Below are 13076 nucleotides of genomic sequence, written 5' to 3'. Positions count from 1 at the left end.
GTGAGTGATATTATGGTGTAGAGACCACTCTTTCATTGCAATTTGAATATCCTTTTTCTCAGGACTAATGTATTCCACGATACTTGCAAAACTGTTTTCATTGTATTGCTCAGAAACATCGCCATGTTTGCTCGAATCCTGGATATCGATTCTACGTTGACATTGTTCGGGATTCACCATGCTCATGGTGTTTTCATGGACTTCATTGTAAGAAGCTTGAAGAAAAATAGAGTTTTCAACCTTAAAGGTGCATTCAATGATACGTTTTTGTTCTTGACTTACGAGCCGACTCATTGGATATATTTTTGTAATTAGTGCTTGTACCCTTAAGTGCAGGACAAATATTTTTAAAAATTTGTTCATATTTTTCACGTGTGCGTTTCAAGCTTCTGTAAAATGATCCGGTTTTTCTGTACTTTTTGTAAATTTTATCCATTTTTGAGAAGCAAAATAAAACGATCCGAACTCTTCGAGAAGTAAAATTAAGCTGAGTTCGCAGATTAATGCGCATATATAGTTTAAGATTGGATATTAAAAAACGTTTGAAACATCATAAAACAACATCAAAGCAGACATATTATGCTTTACTTGAATAAAAGCATACTCATATACTGTTGTTCGCATTATTTCATAGTTTTGCTAATCATGCTGGTCAATATGTTAAGTATTAGAGATTGCAACTTTTGTACGATTTGTAGTTAGTCAAATATTCAATATTTTATCAAATTGATTAGTACATCCTATAGAAGCTTTTAATCAGCTAATTGTTAAACTTATTTTGTTTAGTAGAACAAGAGCAACTATTTTTGTATTTTCGGAGGTTTATTAAGCTCTTACTTAAACCACAAACTTCAAGTGGAATAACAGTTTTTTAATAAGCGGAAATAAATTTTATTGAATTAATGATTCAACTTAAAAAATATTAAGCTATTGTTGCCATTGTTAAGCTTCTATTAAATGTATAAGTATTTTAAAAGCTTCCAATTGTTCCTTGGGACAAGCATAGAATTGCCGTAATCCGAGATGAGTCATTCCGATCAGTGTTACCTCGTATTACTTGTCTAGTTTTAGACATATCCCGCGGTGCAAGTTGTTTTTAATTTTAAAATAACTCAAAAAGTAAATGACTTGTAAGAGTTTGATCTAAATATTCGGCTTCTTTCGGCTTCTTCTTTCAATACTACCGAACATTGTTTACAGGGGTGATCAATGTTACACATTAGATTGATCCAAAACATGCTTTATTTTTGTTTTAAACATGTTTAATCTTTTAATAAACTTACAACACTTACGCTTTCAAATGCGGGTTTTAAGAAACATAAAAAAAACTGTTCAATGTTACCCCGGATTATGGTAACTTCTCAATAAAGATAAACCATACTAATACAGATTTTGTATTACGTCAAAAAAAAAACTAGGCAAAAAAATTAATCAATTGTATGCTACTCCGCTTAATATTTTTATGAACAATCTCACAGTTAAAAACTGAGAGCTACAATATTTATTGATAGTTTAACCTGATTATCCGAATCATGAAAAATAAATTTCATCACGCCTCTTTCATAGATTATGTACTTAGTACCCCAACATAAAATGCGTCGCATATCTGTATATGCCATGAACATCCCAACACACAGCCACAAAGTATATGACATGACGATGAGAAGACAACACATGGAGTAAGCCAGCCCGTGGAAATATCGATTTTTCAGCTCCAAATCTTTCAGCACTCAGCAGCCATTATGGAAGCTTTTTTCACCTTCAAAGTTTTCCTACCCCGAATGGTTATCATCGTCAAACCCACGCAAGTGACTAAACCAGTTCGTTTTACTAGCACGTGCGATTTGTGACTAATTTGTTTATTTGATAAGAGCTGCCAAGTTTGCCGTTCAATAGTTTTAAGCCCCACCAAAAGCTTACCAATTTCAAATTTAACTCTGCAATGATTCATTTCCGTAGCTGAATTGTCATTTCCCAATAAATTAACACATTCTTCTATTTCAAAATTATCCCATCACTAAAACTTTACAATTCAAACTTTTTCACTTCAGAACACAAAACTCAAATCCGTAAATTGGCCACAAAATCATTCAATTAAGAACACTCCTTTTTCCACTTTTGTGAATTCTCTCCATCCATTATGTAAGGCTTTCTATCGTTGCGCTTCGGAAAGTTTTTCCAACTAGTCTGCTCGAGGTCCTGTAATCGACTGAACTTTTCCGACCAATTCCAGTTCGGTTTTTGGAGCGAATGAACGTTTTCCTCCTTCTGAACACCCGTCCACCCACAACCACCCATCATTGGCCACCCAGCCCTTTTGATATTGTCGCTCACTTGCATTTTCCGTCGCTTTCAATGTCTAATACCATTCCAGCAAGTGGCTTCAACACGTTGACCGCCAACTGATAACACAAAGTCACGTGCTAACCGGCGCCTGCGCATATACTTTGTTATGATGTGAATACAGGTTTCTATCAAATACACGCTGGTAGTCTTGCAGGCGTATGGAATAAATCCACTATCGAGACGCAGCCATGAAACATCGCAAAAGAGCGTAGAGGTGCTTAAACTCGTAAATAAATAACCAGGACTATCAGTAGAAGCATTAACCTAAGAATGCTAATGTCGCTACTGTTCGTGTTACCAACATCTAGTTTGCCACGCGCTGACAGCTTGAGTACCGGTCCTCAAAGTGTCAAATGAATTTTAAAATCATCCACTACAACATGGCATCGAACAAACAATGAGAAGATACAGTTAAAGGTGATAATAAACTAATTCAGTTTAGTGAGAACAGCGCCATTAGCGTTCTACTACTAATATTTCTATTGGACTATCCTACTTTGCTAAAATTGCTATAATTTATAGTGGTTTTCTAACTTTTGAGACCGTAATAAACAAGACCAATTTAGTTAAAAATTAAAATCAATTTATACTGATGGAACATTCTCAAAACATCAATGGTGCTTTTCTTTTTTATATTTATTAGTAAATCAAAACTAAGATTTTTGCAAAAATTGAGTTTTGTTCATGTCTAAATTTGTCAACGTAAATTATGTATGACACTACCGAAGTTTTGCGATATGAGAAAAGAAAATACGATTGTTACCAAAAATGGCGTCGCCGAAAACGATTCCGTTGTCAAATATTGAATTGCTGTTGTTGTTGAATGTTGTTGTACGTTGAATTAGGCAGTATTAACGAATTGCTATTACGATTGTATAGATTTTCCTTAGAAAGTGGCCTACCTTCAGGCGTGTTCCGCGGTTCAAAATGTTTTTAGTTTAACATAACTCAAAAAGCAAATAACTATTAAGAGTTTGGCTGTCACATTCCGCACATTACCTTGGTATAGGTAAGTAACTTGTTTTTTTTATATTAACGAACGTTGTTTATAACCATAAACAATTTTTAGATAAAAGAAATCCTAACTTACTAAATTTGGGTCCCCTGAAGCTGAAAATAATGCCAAAATTCTTACAACAATATTTGATTATATTAAAAAAAAAATTAAAAATTTTAAATCAGCATGATACGCCTGAATGTAGGTAATTTACCATTAGATAAGCACGTTTTTCGAGAATATAAGGTTTTATGAACAGAACACTATATTTCGCATAACTTGTGATTAAAAGCCATTGGTAACCGAGTATGTAGCTTGTTGTTACCTATCACACGAGTGGATTTACACGTTTTAGAAACAAAGAGCTACATACAGCGAGTTATGCAATATAATTTCAAAAATGATTGCAGTAGTCTCATTGAAACTTACACAACATTCTAAACAATCAAAGTTTGCATGTAGGCTCAGCACCAGCGGATTGCTTTCAACGGTATTGCTTCGAAAATTGTAAATATTTTACAGCAAAAAAAAACTTGATTTACCCCGACGCACTTTTCCGTAAAGCATTCTAAAAATACGGTGTGCCAGAAACCGTTATTAACGAAAAAATGTCCAAGAATTTAACACCTACTATTCGAAAGATATAATATTCAAGCATCTTCTCCGTGAATTTGAAAATATTTTAACGAGGGAATCGGAAGTTATCGTGATTTGAAGGTTTTGAGCTATTTTGGAAGGGATTTTTACATACTACCCAATTTTTGATACCAGTGCATCATTTTTAATTTGTAAACTAGTCAAGTAACCATCAGCTTTGCATTAAGCATTCGAAACATATTATATGTAAGCATCTTCTCTGAAAATTTGAGATAATTTCTCCGAGAAAATTAGAAGTTACAGTGATTTGTGTATTTACAATAGGGCGATATTCAAAACTGAAAAAGCAATAGATGGCTCTTTTTCAGTAGTAGTAAAAACGAAATCCTGAAGCAAAGAAAGCTCTACGGAAGATGAACTAAACACAAAAAGTTATGTATTCACTTTAAACTTGATTTCTAATAACTCCTTTTTTGATCCAGTTTACAAATTGCAAGTAATTTACGTTTTTCATTATTTTTCATACGTTTTGACAGTTCTCCGACTACCATTCTTCCATGCGCTTGTGTTGAAAGTTTGAGAAATTTGAGAATCCAGCGTAGCGTGATCAGTGGGAGAAATACAAACAACAGTGTCGTCGCTCGGCGGCCGGTGGAAGAAACTGAATGTTCGGAAGGTTGTTGCCTGTACTTTTTGCCGCTGGCGCCAACTGTTAGCGATTAAGAACGAAATAAACAGTCGTTACCTTATTATTTCTATGAAGTTTTAATAAGAGCTTATTTATATGGCTTTGCCACATTAAAGTAACTAATTTACAAATAAAAATATTCATAGGACTAACACTCGGTATTCAAAAAATATATTAGTTATGCATCTTAGCAGTTTTGATTTTCTAATTTTGCTGGAATTATACGAAAGCGTGAGCGATGGAGTTGGCACGATTACAGTCGCTGTATTACGCGCTGAATGCTGCCCATCTGGCGGATGACGAACTCGACCATGAACTGCAGATCCGTGACGTGAACATGATTGGTGAAAGACGAAGTAAGCAGGAGAGATCCTTACGTAGTTTGTTGAAGGCTGAAAAAGAGGGAAAAGCGATTAGTTTCAAACCGTATACGCTTCCAATCGCAAAACGCAACATACTGTTAGCCATCTATACTTTGGTAGCGCAACTAGCCAGATGATGAGAGATTTGATTTTTCACGCATCCATCACATGCCGCTGGGGGGAAAATGTTTCATTTTCCTGATATAAGACGGTTAACAGTGAAACAGTTAGGCGGAAAAGGTAGAAATATCCATTCTCTATGTTCTACATACGTTTGTTTTTTGTATTATTGCACTACTTTCATAAATGTTGAGATCCGGCTGGTAGGAGCACTAGTTTGAGGTTGGAAAACCAGGATATGTGAGGTTAGTTTCATTGGAACTTTCGCCTGAGCGATTTTTGGGCTTGAATAAAACACGCTTCGGGACATTCTCCGCTGCCCCTAAAAATACCATTGGGTAGATAAATGAATTCTCTACCATTGGTTCTCATTCAATTTCATACAATAAGTGAAGTAAGCGGTGAAAATAAAAATTTTGTTCCGAATGTTTTGAAACCATGAATGAGTTTGACATTGCTCTCGTCAACCATCATCATGACGACAGCAGCACACCCCACCGGACGAATTGTCGTATTGGGAGCGAATTGGGTTACAGTAGTAGACGAACTGAAATGGTGTGACGAAAAGCTTTTAGGAGTGAAGAAAACGTTAGAGGAAAGGAAATCGCGAAAAGCACCTGATCAAATTTTCAAAACTAAGCTTCTTCATATTTTCTTTAGAATGGAACGACTGAAGTCCCATACCAAAGAAGAAGAAGACTTAAATAGCATCGCAATCATTGCAGGAGTTTGTACCGCGTTGTTGACAACGTTTTTCTCAATCACTTCTCCCCTGTTAGAAGTGAGAGAAGCGGAAACGGCGATATTGAATGAAACTATTCGACAGATGCGTGAGGAAGCACTTGAGAATAGAGCACACTATGATAGAATTGTAGCTAGTGGAATCGATCACGGGAATGTAGTAGGAATCGGTGCGGGTGAGTCAGGCGTCGATTATCATAGGAGAGAAACGGGTGAAAACGAAAATGATGAGAATGATGATAACCGAGAGCAGACTAGAGAAAATGAGGATGATGATGGTGATGATGACACGGAGAATGTAGTAGGAAAGCTTTCGGATGAGAATGAACGTTTGAAGGTAGCCGTTAATCAGTTACTTCAACGAATACAGGCACTTGAATCTGCGAATGCGACAAAACAGAGAGAGATTGAGCGAATTAAGCAGAGTACGCCGGTAGACGATAGATCGCGACAGAATGTAGATGAGCAAGAGCAGGGTCAAGGTCAACAAAATGTTTATGAATGGATGAAAGCGAGATGTGGTTCGTTAGAGAGTATGCCGGACGTAAATAAGATTATTTCATCGTCGCGTACTGAAAAGCCAAACGTTAGACAGAGAAATGAGGTCGATTTGCCGAAAGGTAGTCGATTACCGGTACACAAATGGTCGGTGAGGTACGACGGAACTGACAATGGTAGGAGACTGAATGAATTTCTTAAGGAAGTAGAGTTCAATGCAAGATCGGAGGGTTTCACAGAGGCTGAATTGTTCGTATCTGCGCACCACCTCTTTACGCGAAAGGCAAGATCGTGGTTTATGGAAGTCAATGGGAACAATGAGTTAGGTACGTGGCAAAATCTAGTCAGGGAATTGAAAAATGAATTTTTACCTGCAGATATTGACTACCAGTATGAACGGTTGGCTAATTCGCGAAGGCAGGGTCCAAGAGAGAAATTTCAAGATTTATACTTGGACATGGTGAGAATTTTCCGGAGCATGTCCAGGCAATGGGATGACGCCAGGAAATTCGACGTACTGTTCCGAAACACCAGGGCAGATTGTAGGACGGCAATGTTGGCTGCTAATGTGACATCCATTCCTAATATGAGGGAATTTGGTAAACGATTTGATTCCATAAACTGGCAGGTATATGCTAAGAGGGAAAACAGATTTAGTAGACCAAATTCTCAAGTAGAGGAAATTAATCAGCAAAGACAGAACTGGAGAGGTACGGAATCCAATGTCAGAAATCAATCTGATTATAAAGGGGGTTACCAGGGACGGAATTTCAATCCGAACTATACTCCCCCTAATAAACAATTTTCTCCGGGAAAGCCCGCATTTCAGGGAAGAAATTCAGAACAAAAATTCCCACAAAAACCTAAACCAAGACCAGAGAGCAATCAACAACAAAATCGTCAGTCCGACCCAAAACCTTCTACGTCAGGTACAAGCGCACTTCAGAGGATGCCTACATTCCAATCAAACGTGGTGTGTGCTTTAGTTGCCATGATGAAGGCCACAATTCAAAAAAATTGTGAGCAAGAAAAACACGTCTTTTGTGAGAACTGTGGTTTTCCAGGCTTTCAAACAAATAATTGCCCTTTCTGCCAATCAAAAAACGCCAAAAAGACTGCTTAATGAGGCAGAGCAGTCCTATTGATTCCGTAAGTCCTCAGATTCACGTAGAGGATCCAGAAGCTATTCTTCATCAGTTGGGGTATTCGAAAGTGGTTGAACAACCCAAAAAGAGAGACGAGATCGCAACTTTGCTCGTCAAACTTAGTGGAGATGCAAGGCCATTTACGAAGATCGAGTTGATGGGGATTGAGCTGATTGGTCTTCTGGACAGTGGAGCTGCACGGACGGTTTTAGGAATCGGAGCGAGAAAAATCATTCAAAAACTTAATCTGTGTGTCAGACCAGCTGTAGTTAATTTGACAACTGCTGCTGGAGAAGATTTAGAGGTCCTTGGATGTGCGGACATACCGATCACATTCAATGGGAACACAAAAATTTTACCCGTGCTAATCGCTCCGAAACTTAACCGGAGATGTGTGCTAGGGTATGATTTCTGGCTAAAATTTGGAATTACGCCAGCCATACGGAGTCAACCTATCGAGCTATTAGATGATGGTGTTAGTGAGGAGCTAGAAAAAGAAGAAGAGTTAACGAATGAGCAGAAAGATAAATTAGAGAATGTGAAAAAGCTATTTCTAGTCGCAGAGCCAGGAAAGCTAGGAATGACTGATTTAATCGTCCATAAAATCGAAATGAAAGAGGAGTACAAAGATGCCGACCCGGTTAGGAAGAATCCTTATCCGTGGAGTCCGGAAATTCAACGGAAAATACATGGAGCGGTGGACAATATGTTTCAAGAAGGTGTAATTGAACAGTCTGATTCGGACTGGGCGTTACCGGTAGTACCAGTTGCAAAACGGGATAGTCAGGAAGTTAGGCTGTGCTTAGACGCCAGAAAACTGAATGAAAGAACTAAGAGGGATGCATATCCGTTACCGCACCAAAACCGAATCTTGAGTCATTTGGGACAGGTGAAATACCTAACGACAATTGACCTATCACAGGCGTTTCTCCAGATTCCATTGAGCCCTGAGTCGCGAAGATACACTGCCTTTTCTATACCAGGTAGAGGGCTGTTCCAATTTACACGACTTCCGTTTGGATTAGTGAACAGTCCTGCTACGCTGAGCAAGATAATGGACCGTGTTTTAGGCCATGGCGCTTTAGAACCGTCAATTTTCGTTTATTTAGACGATATTGTTATCGCCAGCCAAACTTTTGACGAGCATCTTCAAAAGCTTGAAGATCTTGCAAGGCGTTTACGTGAAGCAAATTTAAGCATTAATTTAAGCAAATCCAAGTTCTGTTGCCAAGAATGGCCGTATCTTGGATATATTTTATCGCAAGATAGATTACGACCTAATCCAGATCGTGTCAAAGCGATCTTAGGGTATCAGGTTCCGAAATCGGTGAGACAATTAAGGCGTTTCCTCGGTATGATAAATTACTACCGAAGGTTTATCGCGAACTATAGTGAGATTACAGCACCTCTCCCTGACTTATTGAAAAATAAGCCAAAGAGGGTGCCATGGAACTCAGCAGCAGACACGGCATTTGAGGTCATCAAGGAAAAGCTTATTGCAACTCCGGTGATGGCCAACCCAAACTTTTTGCTTCCATTCACGGTCCAAACAGACGCAAGCGATAACGCAATTGCAGGTGTATTGACGCAGGTGCAAAATGGAGAAGAGAAAGTTATCGCCTACCATTCGGAGAAACTGAAAGGTGCAGAACTACACTACCACGCGGCAGAGAAAGAAGGACTTGCTGCGCTTCGTTGCATCGAAAAGTTCAGGGGCTATATTGAAGGAACAAAGTTCACCTTGGTGACTGACTCATCAGCCTTAACTTTTATAATGCGAGCAAAGTGGCGATCCTCTTCTCGACTCAGTCGCTGGAGTATAGAGCTGCAACAATACGATATGGAAATTCGGCATCGTAACATTGTTCCCGATGCACTCTCCCGTTCCATCGAGGCTCTCGATGAAGAACCTGAGAACGGGTGGTACAAGAAGTTGTACGCAGCTGTAGAGGATGACCCTGAGAAGTACTTGGACTTCAAAATCAAGGACGGTGTTCTTTATAAGTTCGTTGCTGCCAAATCAGATATGTTAGACTATCAGTTCGAGTGGAAACAGTGTGTTCCTACTTCGAACCGTAGTCAAATTCTGAAGCAGGAACACGACGAAAACCTCCACATTGGATTCTCCAAATGTGTTGAGAAAATTAAACAACGCTATTATTGGCCTCGCATGAGCGCCGATATAAAAAAGTATATCGGTTCATGTGAGCCCTGTAAAGAGAACAAACACTCTACCGTGTCAACCGCACCTGAAATGGGAAAGCAGAGAGTCGCAAATCGCCCATTCCAAATTATTTGCATGGATTATATTCAATCTCTTCCCAGAAGCAAGCAGGGCAACGCTCACTTATTAGTGGTCATGGACCTGTTCTCTAAGTATTGCCTGCTTGCTCCTGTAAAGAAGATATCGACTGTATCCTTATGCAAAATTTTGGAAGAGCAGTGGTTCAGGCGTCTCTCCGTACCACAAATTGTTATCTCCGACAATGCGACCACTTTTATGTCGAAAGATTTTCAAAATCTGCTCGAAAAGTACGAAGTACAACATTGGGCAAATGCGCGCCACAGAAGCCAAGCCAATCCAACTGAACGTCTCAATCGAACCATTAACTCAATGATTCGATCGTACGTGAAGCAAGATCAGAAGCTTTGGGATTCGAAAATATCGGAGATTGAATTCGTGCTTAACAACACGATTCATTCAACGACCAAATTCAGCCCACACTGTGTGATTTATGGTCACGAGATCATTTGCAAAGGTCCAGAGCACAAGCAGGACTGCAGTGATCAACTGAGTGACGAACAACGTGTGGAGAGATTGAGAGGAATTAACAAGAAGGTCGGAGAGCTAGTGAGAGAACATCTCAAAAAAGCTCACGAAGACACGAAAAAGCGGTACGATCTTCGCCATAAAAGGTACTCACCTACGTTTGATGTGGGTCAACGCGTTTATAAACGAAGCTTCCGTCAGTCGTCCGCTGGGGATCAGTTTAACGCGAAACTCGGTCCGCAGTACATGCCTTGTACCATCGTCAGAAAGGTCGGTACTAGCTCTTACGAGGTGTCCAACCAACAGGGAAAGTCACTCGGCATATTTTCTGCTGCTGACTTAAAAGCATGAAGATCCTAAAAACATAAATTTTCATCAGAGCTAGCATAAAAATTTTAACGTCTTATTAGTCGGTGTTAGATAGTGAGTTGGGTAGTATTTTTGTTCAAAGTTCGTCTCAAAGTACTTATCGTCTCCTACTAAGTCATACCGACGAATTTTCCCGGGAAACCATTGCGTGGGTGTATTGAATAAGTTCGTCCAGCAAATCTGTAGATTTTGTACATAGATACGGCCGTATAGTCAAGAAATTTGCATGTTTACCTAGAATTTTAAAAGTAGTCTTGTTATCAATTGGTCAAGTTTTATTTTGTTTCTTTTAATTCGTTATTTGTATGAGTAATCATGAGTCGGAGTCGAAAAAGCATAAATGCATCGTATGTGTTTTATGTATGTCTCACTTGTCTTGTACGCAAGGTTGCAAACAAGTTTTTAACTTCGTCATAGTCAAGTAGGGAACAAGTCGTTGATGTGTAGGAGTAATTGGAAGTCGTGTGTAGTCATTAAGGTCAAGTTCAAGGTCATTATCGTAGTCATAGAAATTGTAAAATATTAACTTGAAGAAACACTGTAATCACCTTTTATCCAACCCACAATACCGTTAATGCTTACGAAGATGACTGCATTTCCAGTCATCGGTAACCTTACTTACCCCCTGAGAACCAATAAGCTTCTAGCAAGGATTTATATTTAAAGAACTCAAACGAAACCAAAATCTATCAATGATCAATTAGGCCTATAAAATCCGCGGATTAAAACCATGATATAATTAGGGTTTCGTATTGCGATCTTATTAAAAATTCCTTACTAAAACCTTATTGTCACAAAATCCACATGTGATCACCAGCCCATCAGTATCACTTTTGACAGACATTTGACAGTTTTTTTTTCTCGATCTTTACCGAATCCACACACACTGATAAAGCGCTGATAACCGTTATCGTTAATGAAGTAATAGAATATGACTCCGACAAATCGCGTGAAATGTTTCATGCACCATTTGCATGACTTTAATATTGTATATATATATGCTCCATTTTTTTTTATTCAGTTTTATTTTGTATTTTTAATTTGTTTTGCATGTTTAAAATTAAGTATAATAAATTTCTTAAATGTCTTTTTAAACAATCGGTGGAATAAAATGCTTATTGTTTCGAGGTTACTAGGAGTACAATCCTGAGTATTTGATCGCTGGAGACCGGAGGCAGTAGACATTGATGGTCAGTACTGACTTAATGTCACTAAATAGTGAGGAGTTGATTTAGTTCGACAATGAAAACCTATGACCCCGATACTCGATTACAATAATAGCCAATTTCACATATTTTTACTGTTATATGGGTCTGTCTTAATCTAGTACGTTACAGGTGAAATGTTTCGCGAACTACCGTCAGTGAATGTGATTTTGTCCGGGTGTGTTAATTGAAATGTGAAGTGCAGGTTCAGAGTTAAGTGTGACCAGTGTATACTAGTGTGAATTGTAGACATAAAATATTTACGTTGTAAATATTTTTTACCCGAGCTGGGGGAGAGTGTAAGTGTTTGGTTTGTCAGTTGACCTATGACCCCGATACTCGATTACAATAATAGCCAATTTCACATATTTTTACTGTTATATGGGTCTGTCTTAATCTAGTACGTTACAGGTGAAATGTTTCGCGAACTACCGTCAGTGAATGTGATTTTGTCCGGGTGTGTTAATTGAAATGTGAAGTGCAGGTTCAGAGTTAAGTGTGACCAGTGTATACTAGTGTGAATTGTAGACATAAAATATTTACGTTGTAAATATTTTTTACCCGAGCTGGGGGAGAGTGTAAGTGTTTGGTTTGTCAGTTGATATGTTAAGGTGTTAAGGTGATTTTGTATTTTGTTTGTCCGTTGAAATATATGACAGGAAATGTTTGTAATAGTTATGTAGGTTTTTCCCAGTAGCACTAGGCATACAACTAGGGCAAATGTATGTCAGTTAACCATAACCATGCAGGCTACCGCAGTACCACCCACCGAGCTCCCAAAACCTGTTGAAAGGCTAGTCCGCTAAGACCACGCAGATCCTAGCGAGGCTAGCCCGTCCACATCCGATTGCAAATCATAAAGAAATACAATACAGTAGATGTTTCCTTCAACTGGGCAGCTAACTGACTGATACCTCGATCAGCAGCTGCAACTCTCTTTATTCAAACCAGGTATACATTTACAATTCAATATCCTACACAAATATCATACCTCTCTCAACGAACATCCACACTTTTACCTACGACGGCGCATGCTTCTCAACCGACGATTCTTCTACCTGAGGTGCGACACTACCTCTATTCCAACACTCCTCCTTAGGGTCGCAACCTCAACTCCCGATCGTCTCTTCCTGTCTCGATACTCCTCCTCGTTCCGAACTTCGTACATGCTCCGTCATCCATCCGAGCTCCTCCTGACTTCGATCCTGTCCACGAGCTCCTTTGACCAGCCAGCTGCC

The 13076-nt window shown here is 38.8% G+C and overlaps 1 protein-coding gene across 6 annotated transcripts in view; it reads right to left on the bottom strand.

Annotated features, from left to right (window-relative positions):
* Positions 1-2230, bottom strand: part of LOC5570705 (MAP kinase-activating death domain protein) — a 92478-nt gene extending 90248 nt beyond the window's left edge. For 4 of the 6 annotated variants that reach the window (XM_021845251.1, XM_021845275.1, XM_021845266.1 and 1 more), the window contains exon 1: positions 1921-2229. The gene's annotated coding sequence lies outside the window, so the exon portion shown is untranslated. Of the gene's footprint in view, positions 1-1920 lie in introns of all 6 variants that reach the window. The other 2 variants (XR_002500587.1, XR_002500588.1) reach the window with 1 other exon arrangement.
* Between the last annotated feature and the right edge of the window lie 10846 nt (positions 2231-13076).

Source organism: Aedes aegypti, chromosome 1, assembly GCF_002204515.2.
Source record: "Aedes aegypti strain LVP_AGWG chromosome 1, AaegL5.0 Primary Assembly, whole genome shotgun sequence".
Classification (NCBI taxonomy): domain Eukaryota; kingdom Metazoa; phylum Arthropoda; class Insecta; order Diptera; family Culicidae; genus Aedes; species Aedes aegypti.
Note: the sequence above shows the minus strand (reverse complement) of the source record. Positions and strands in the feature narration are given on the sequence as shown.